Source organism: Megalops cyprinoides, chromosome 4 (assembly GCF_013368585.1).
Source record: "Megalops cyprinoides isolate fMegCyp1 chromosome 4, fMegCyp1.pri, whole genome shotgun sequence".
Classification (NCBI taxonomy): domain Eukaryota; kingdom Metazoa; phylum Chordata; class Actinopteri; order Elopiformes; family Megalopidae; genus Megalops; species Megalops cyprinoides.
The window spans coordinates 3,261,227-3,270,000 of NC_050586.1; the positions used below are offsets into that span (position 1 = coordinate 3,261,227).

Here is an 8,774-nt window from a genome sequence, read left to right on the forward strand (position 1 = left end):
TGTCCTACACGCTGATTCTTGGTGCTTCACTTTCAATTTAATACAACGTACAGATAATTGATTTATATAATGGATTCGTTAATCAAATTTGGAAAGTACCACTTAAAGTGAGACGGATGAGATCGAAAACAAAATTTTGTCTGTTCTTGTTTGAGGTTGGCAAAAATACCAACAAAAAGGAACTTCTCAGTTAATACATGTATGTCTGTGTGTTTTGTTGTTGAATATGAACAACTTCTTTGTTGTACTATTTTTGTCAACAGTTGTTTGTGTATATAATCTCATTTTTAAAGCCATTTGTTTTCCTGTTTTGTCGTTTCTGCGGTATGCTGCAGCGCCTCACGGAAACGTCAATCTAAACATGACCCCGCCCCCAACGCGGGACTGCGACCAATCAAAACTTTGCGTTGAGCGTCCTGTTGACTTTTTACAACGACTCCCCGTCTCGGAATCAGGGCCACGCTTTCGAGTGGCTGTAAATTTATTGTTAGCTCCGCAGCCAGATGGCTAACAATGTAGTAGCAACTTATCTGTTGTCCGATGATGGATTTACAGTAACACACTTCCTTTATCTTTACAGCCTCGAGTAACGGTAGGCAAACAGCCTCGGGAACAGAATACAGAGCTGTAGTAACTTCAAAGTCGATGGCGCTTTGAACTTCAAGGTAAGGTGGAACATTTAGCTAGTTAGCTAGCAATAATATAGATCGGTGTACAGAGACACGATCAGGGCGTGTTTTCTGATCATGTAACCAGGTAGCTTTAGTCACTTTACGTGTCAGCTTTCGCTCATTCAGCCGTTTGGCAGCTACCTACTTTAAACTACAGCAAGGCAGCTTGTTAGCTAAGATAATATTAGCTCGCAGTTGTTTGGGTCCACACTCCCTGTCACCGCATCGCTGCTATGGCTGGATGCAACAGGTTGGAAATTTTATGCGAGTGTCATAAGCAGTTTACTTCAGTTAGATGGCCGGCTGATTAAGAAGCTAAATCTGTCCAACCCCATCGCGACGATGTAGATATAACGCTAACGGTCAGCATTAGTTAGTGTGTGGTTCTCAAGGCAACCGTGATGGCGATCTTTGTAACTCTTTAACTTGATTGTTTCCGACTGAAACCATGCGCTATCAGTCAGCTAGCTACCAAAGAAGAGCAAATGAAGTTAGATGTCTAACTATGCTTTTTAATTATAAAAAGACTGTTACACTGGCCAGCTAACGCCACATGGGTAGCTAATTAGCTATCCAGTGTTGCCAGTGTATCGACACAAGGATGCTGCGTGGCCAGCTAGCAGATTACATGTCCAGTCAGTTAGCGACCCATTTGGTTTAATGTTACGTTGCTAATTTACTCAATTGGTGTGCATAGTTACAAACATTAATTAGGAGATTAGCTAAGCAGTAATCAGTGTCAAAAAGTAACTGAGCAACTAGTTAACTCTGTTACATATCTTTTCCTGGCCCAGCACTGCTAAGACTTGAACTAAAATCTCTACTCTGATCACCGTAATTGTACAAGACAATAGTGATTAATGTCTGTGATTTCTTTCGTTGTTTTATTGCTTTTGAATGTGCAAGTTGTACGGGTTGGCACAGAACTGATTTGATGGCATGAGGTGTTGTGTGCTCTTCCGAAATTAGATAAATGGACACGCGTGAAATGTCTGGCATGAGGTCTAATTCAGTTGTTTCCTATTGAACCAGGGCAGTGTCAGATTAAATTATCCTGCTTTTACAAAGAAATGCAGTTGATTTCGGGGAGCAAATGTTAAAACTATGCTGCCTTATATATAAACGGGCTTTGGGCATTAAGTCAGAGGATTTTCCCTTGGCTCGTCTGTGAAAATATTTCACGAAAGCATATTCTTCCCTACAGGCGTCTGGAATTAAGATACAGTATTCCCAGAATAGAAGCATAGTATAATTGCATTTGTTTGCTTCCACAATGTCCTGGAATCCTTAATGAATCCATTCAGTTTGCGTTGCCAACTGCCAGTGTCGTTTCCAGTGCATTTTTGTGCTCGACTTATGGTTATGAATTATGCAAGTGTTCCATTTTCCCGACGTTTACGACGACGTCAAAAGTTTGATCGTAGCTGAAAGTTACTATAAACACCGTAGCTCAATTAAAAATAAAACACTTTTTCATAAAGTTAATCAAGATCAGGAAAGAATTGCCCGGCAGTTACTGAAATTGGACCAGCGTCTTATATCGTATACTGATCTCATCACCGTCTCTGCGTAGTGCTCTGCGAAGATTAATATTTCTGGGCTACAGGCCTACAAGTATTTTCCTCCGTTCCCCATCAGAACATGTCACAAGGCATGTCAGAACAACACTACGCAGATAAAATTACTCCAGGCAGTAGGGCTCATTCATGTGAACTTATGGCGCTAGAATGTTGTAAAAAAAAAAAGTGAAATGAAAAAAAATAAAAATGTCCCTGTCTTGCTATGCCTGTAGGTCGGATATGAAGGGCGGCATTACTGCGGTCCTTTGGAGTGGTCGTCAGACCCAGATAACCTACGAGAAATGGCCCGCACTTTACAGTCGAATTTAAGGAACACCCTCAGCTAATGACACGTGTTGTATGGAGCAGGGATGAAGACTCTAGTTGTCTTTTTAAATATGGAAAACAGGAGGAGCCATATTAGGCGATTTTATTCATCCTCAAACGAATATATGTTGAAATCTTGAGTCCACACATATTTCTGTAACCGTAGTATGATTAACGGTAAAGACATATGACAGTAAAATATAGGTTTAATGTGGTGTGCCTTCTGTCCAAGTTTTAAAACCCACATGGCTGATGCAGCGTTGCGGTCATTAATCGGCGAGGCCGGTATAAAAAGGCCGGTAAAGTGCCAGATGTGCGCCTGTATTGTGTCAGGATTACAGCGGCTCACACTGCGAGAGACCGCAGCTGCGGGAAAATTAGAGCCGCATTCCGCTGAACTGCGGCGGCTCGGCGCACACCGGTTGCGCGTCACTGACGCCTCCCTGTTGGGCATTGCCTCTGCGTCCGTGCTGCGATGCAACCGGGCGCCGTGGTGTGCTGTTTGCGGCATTGATTTGAGCCAGGCCTGTTTTGCTGTAATGGACATCGATCGTTTGATTCTTAGCCTATCAAACGATTGAGCGATTGACATGGTAGTGCATTGTAGCTCCATGGGGTTCATGAGGTCTCGCTCTTCTGTCGATATAAATAACAGTTATGCAATAACAGGGGAAAAAAAGCAAAGTGAAAGTGACATGACAGTGAGTACTCACAATGACAGCTCTGATTTTAGTTTATCCCTGACATATTGCACAAAATGGCTACATACCTTTGATATCTAACGTGAATTTGTAACTAATGTCACGATAGTGCATTAGCATTCTAGAAGGTGATAGGGAATCCAGTCTGCAGGTTTTGAAATGGTTTTCAGTGTGCCAACACGCAATGACCTTGAAACAAACAGGAATTAGCGATCATACAGAGAGTGGCTCTATCATTGTTCATGAAGCCATAGAGCTAATGCTAAAAGCTTTAACAAAAAGGGAGTCTGTGCTTTTCAGTCATTAGTGGGTGGCATAACTGCAGGCCAGAAAAAAAGTGTTTGATCTAAACTGGGCAGTGGTGGAGTCCTACAGTCATTGCACAGTGTATTATTATTTGCATGAAGAGTTTGACAAAGCTGCAGCAGTGATATATTCAGCATTTGCCAGTCTGAAAAGCAGCAACAAAATTTAATTTTCAGCACAGTGAGTTTGTTGCTCTTGCGTGACTACTGAGCAGGCCTTTACAGTTCAGTGGAGCATTGAAAATTCAAATAACAGGTCACCTGTGTTTCTCCATCCTTGGAGCCAGTAGGCAGGCCACCTCCATGCCTCACTGTAAGCATTCAGTAGAAACATACCAAGAAAACATGGTCCATTTTGAAGTTGAAACCAGTCTAGCTGTTTGACAGACAGACTGCTGACCTAGCCATGACTCACACAGGCTAGTTTATCCTGTTTGTATATATTTTATCAGGGAGAGAAGCTCAATATCACTGCCTTCTGTAATGTGGTGCTCCTGGCTGGTCTATCATCTGACCTCTGTTCAGCCCCAGCCTCTGTTTTTTCCTCAGTGAATTTTGCAGAAGGGAGCTCTGATATGATTGTGTTTGGCTGCTGGCTAAATGAATACAATCCCAGCACAAAGACTTATGAGGGGAACGTCTTAAATAGTCTTCAGGTGAATTATTACTGCAATATAAGGCATGACTCATACCTGCAGGTACGGGGGCTGTGTGTGTGTGTGTGGGGGGGGGGGGGTTGAGTAGGTGAGTCGGAGTCAGATGGAGAGATCTGCCTCAGGTTTCTGTCGCTAGGAAACCCAAACAGCCATCAGCGTGGCACTCCTGGTATAATTGGAAAGCAGTGGGTATGGTGTAGGAGAGCTGCGGGGGCAGAGGGGGGGCGTGGGGTGGGACAGAGGCAGCGTGCGAGACAGTCTGCTGCGTGACTGTGTCACTCAGGGCTAACAGCAGGGTCTCTGTGAGTTTGAGCAGCCTGTAATGATGGAGTGATGGAGAAACGGCGCAGGTACAGTGCATGAGGCAGTGCTGAGTAGCACGTGTGGTCTGCCCTTCTGTAGTGTTTTAAAGGACACTGGGTCAGTATAGCTAAGATAAGCATTCCTATCTTCATTTTTGACTTTGACTGGATAATGGTTTACAGACCTGTTTGAGAGGGGGGGGGGCAGCATTACATAATAAAAATGGTGTACATCATGGTCACCTGACTTTCAGTGTTCTGCCTGCTAGGAGTGCATGAAACCAAATACAACAAATCTGTTAATGGAAGGGTGGTACACACATGCACACACACACACACACACACACACACACACACACACACATACACACACACACACACACACACACACACACACACACACACACACACACACACACACACACTGTACTCTGATGAAGACTCAGGCTGAAACATCTGTTTTTAATTCCCGGTGCTTAAAGAAAACATTCAGTAAAGAACTGCAGATTTGAAGAGTTGAGTCCATTCACCAAAATTGCTTTAATATGCAAACCACCAGTACAACAACAAAACAGTAAAAAGAATATGAAAATTAAACACAGTGAAACTGTTTGACCTGACATTCCAAGTACACCTAAAGATAGTGGCCTTTACAAGGGCTACTACATAAAGTCTTGGTGCACCCAAACAAGAAGATGGCTCTTGTTATTATTTTTCATAAAAATATAGAGTCAGAGTGAGTGACAAACCTTACAGCCAGTTCCCCAGAGAGTTGTTCCAGGAGGTAAATATGTTTGGCTCAGTTAGCACTGGGAAGGACATACTAGACCATGTCTGTGAATGTGTGTATGGATTTTGGGAAAGGCTCTTTGTATGTGTGTAAGGTAGAGCCTGGGTCCTGTTGGTGCATGTTTAATCCACAGACTGAGCTGGGATTGTGAGCCATTCCCAGATGGCTCTGCTGGATCTGATCTGGTTGTAATGACATGTATTTCTGCCACCATCTCAGTTCTGCTGTCTGTGGTGATGCAGTGCCACCAAGTGCCACCAAGTCGGAGACCCAGTGGGGTGTAATTAGTGACATGAAGTCACTATGCATCGGCAGTTGGCCAGAATGATTACAGAACCAGGATTATAAATAGAGTGTTGCAGGTTCAAACCTCAGGTGAGGGCATTGCCACTGGACAACCTGAGCAAGGTGCACAGCCTAAATTGCTTGAATAGATACCCAGCTGTGTAAATGGATAATAAGTGTAAATTCTCCCCTGTGCTGCCTTGCTTTGTAAACAGGAGATTAGTAGCCGTGACTGTGAGCTGCGTGTGTTTGTGGAATGATAACCAAAGGTCTTCTCCCCTGCACTCTGTCTCCAGTGCAGGATTAGAGGTTTTTCACCTAAATCAGGCTGCTTTTCTGCCAGCGATACGCCCCCCCTCTGCAAGGAGGAAGAGGGCTGCTATCACAGCCAGGGCGGCTCCATGCTGACAGATCAGCTAGCGTTTCCAGGCAGGGGCTTATCCACTTAAAGGTGGAAGGATGCGCTTTCTTCTGTTCTCATGCAGATGATGATGTACTTTTGATGAAGAGGAGTCTACATTAATATGTTTAAAGGATGGAAAATCACTTTAAAACTTGTGGTACCTTATGAAGAGCATATAAAAAGCTGTTTTTTACCCACTGCTCCTGAACAAATTCAGGTACAAAAGCACATTGCTCAAGGTTACAGAGCCAGTGCTTTGTTTGGGATTCGAACTTAAAACCTTTTGGATGCTTGCCGCATACCCTCCCCGCTTCCGGCTGCAGCCGGAAAGCCCTCCTCTCCCAGTGACAACATGTTTACTTTTGTCTAAATGAAGGATGCCACCCGTGTGACGCACTGGGCATATGCTGGTGTCCTGGATCAGTCACAGCATCATAATCGGCTTACTGTAATCTGGGATATCAGGGATGGTGCTGTTCTGGGGTCATTTTTACACTGTGCCAATGGCCACGCTGATGGCACCTGGCCCTGGGGGTCTCCCCTGTGTACAAATAGACCTACAGCACAACAGGAGAGTAGAGTGTAAGAATCAGCTCATTACAGTGTCACCAAAAGGACATATATTTTCCCTTAAATTACAGACCCATGGTATCTCAAGAGTACTATGCTAAGGTGGTGTATGCACATGTTAAAGTACAGTCTTTAGTTGTAGTCTGGGGACAGTAATTTTAACAAAACCAGTCTGCAGGGGGAGTGTGTGTGTGTGTGTGTGTTCATTATCTGAATACAAGAGAGTGTGGCTTAAGATCCTGTTTCAGGCTGTGTCGGAGGGGTAGAGTGAGGGCGTTCAGACCCGGTTTTGGGTAGGGCGAGTCTGACTGCAGTGTGTGTTCCATCCCTGATTTGGGTGGGGTAATTTGATTGTCCCTGGCACAGGCCCCAGGGGCCCTTGGCGAGAGAGAGCTGCCATGCCTCAGTCTCTCTGTGGGGCTGGGACGAGGCCAGCGTCACACTGCAGCCCACAGAAGGCGGGAAAAATAAAGTCACATGATGGGAAAACTTAGTTTGGCCCTGAGTGTATCTGTGTACTTGTGTGCATGTAAAACAATCCTTCCAAGTATGCAGTTTGAAATAGATGCATTCCTAGTGTTCCAGAATCTACTGTTTATACTGTGAATGCAAACATGTGAATTTATACACTCTGATCTCATCCTGTCCCACGCGGATAGCTGAATATTACATCCATTTAGTCTTAAGTAGAACCCCTGAAGTATTTCTCCTTCTGCGGGTGGGTTTCAGCTGTTGTCAGGGAGTCACCATGGTAACGGTCAGCTGCAGCTCAGTTCTGAAGGAGTCTGTTACCGTGGCGGGGTGTGTGGGGGGTGGGGGGGGGGGGGTGGGAGTTGGAGCTTCAACTATCAAACGCTGAAAAACATTCCTAATTTCCCTTAATGAGAAACAGAGGGCTTAGTGTTGCCTTTGAAGCAGTTGTACTGCAGTAAGTGATGCATTTTTTATAAATAACTTCAGCAGAGGTGGTGAGATACTTCTGAACAATATTTGCATAGCTGCTGTAACAGAAGGACCAGAGATGCATCACTCAGAAATGTGCATGTTTTATCCTGGGCAGACGCTTTGTTGTACAGTGATTAAATGTTAGTGTGCAGAGGTCTGGGTTTGTAATGGGGCAGATCAGGCTGGCAGCCTCCTTTGTGTGTAACAAGTGAGCAGTGTCAGAGGGCCCATCTGCAGCATATGAATGGACAGAGAGCTTCTTTGGCAGCCATCTGCAGGGTGTGTGTGTGCGCGCGCGTGTGCGCGTGTGTGCGCGTGTATGTGTGAGTGCGAATCCACTGGATCCTATTTACATGTGGAGACAATGCTTACTGTCCCTCAGACCACCGTCTCCCTCTCCCTCTTTCTCTCCCCCTCTCTCCCTCTTCCTTTCTTTCTCTCTGTCTGTCCTACCCTCTCTCTGTCTGTCTCCATCTCTGCACCCCCCACCCCCACCCTCTCTGCCCCCCCATCTCTCCCCCTCCATCCCCGTGAGGCTTGAGTCTGTGGCAGTACACACTACTCTGCAGGACTGTCCCTGCAGCAGAAACGGGGGGGGGTCATTCCTGCACCCCTCCCTCAGGGGGCCTGCTGTCGTCCTCTCTGCCCCCCCCCCCCTCCCCCCCCCCTGCCCCCTGCTGGGTGACCCGGCAGTTCGGGGACCTTCAGAGCTGCGGCATCGCCTACGGCAACGTCTCTTCTCCGGTCGTTCTGTTTGGCAGCCGCTGCAGCAGGCCGGACAGGGACAGCTGAAACAGATTCTCCCAGCGGTGTAAAAGGCAGTGGAAGAGTGACCCCTGACCTCTCTGCCTCCCACAGCCATGTTGGGGCTGGCTGCTGTGTGGTGCGTGTGCCACCCGCAGGGTGCGTTATAATGTGGGCCTTGCCTCCGTGTCCCGGGCTGTAGTGGGATGTGTCTCAGGGTTGCAGCCCGCCGCCCGGAGGCTGCCGTCATTCTGTTGGCTCGCGGTTCGCTGGGCTCCTCCCTGACCTATTTGTGTCCGTCGCTCAGAGCTTCTCTCCCACCACGTCACACGCGCGGTCCTAGCGGACGCCAGACTGGCTTTCGGGCCGTGATAACTCTGTGACTTCCAGCTGGTCTCTCACAGGGAGCAGGGAGGGGCAGTTACAGCTAGCAATTAGCGGTAAGGTTTGCTGTTTTTTTAGACTAAACATTTCTCTTGTGTTTTTACTGTTTTATTTGCCTTTAAAATCTGTACC

At 46.2% G+C, this 8,774-nt stretch overlaps 1 protein-coding gene across 3 annotated transcripts in view; it reads left to right on the top strand.

Moving 5' to 3' along the window:
- The first annotated feature begins 493 nt into the window (after window positions 1-493).
- The window catches only part of LOC118776895 (microtubule organization protein AKNA-like), a 28,472-nt gene continuing 20,191 nt past the window's right edge, over window positions 494-8,774 (top strand). For all 3 annotated transcript variants that reach the window (XM_036527526.1, XM_036527528.1, XM_036527527.1), the window contains exon 1: window positions 494-665. The gene's annotated coding sequence lies outside the window, so the exon portion shown is untranslated. The remainder of the gene's footprint in view (window positions 666-8,774) is intronic.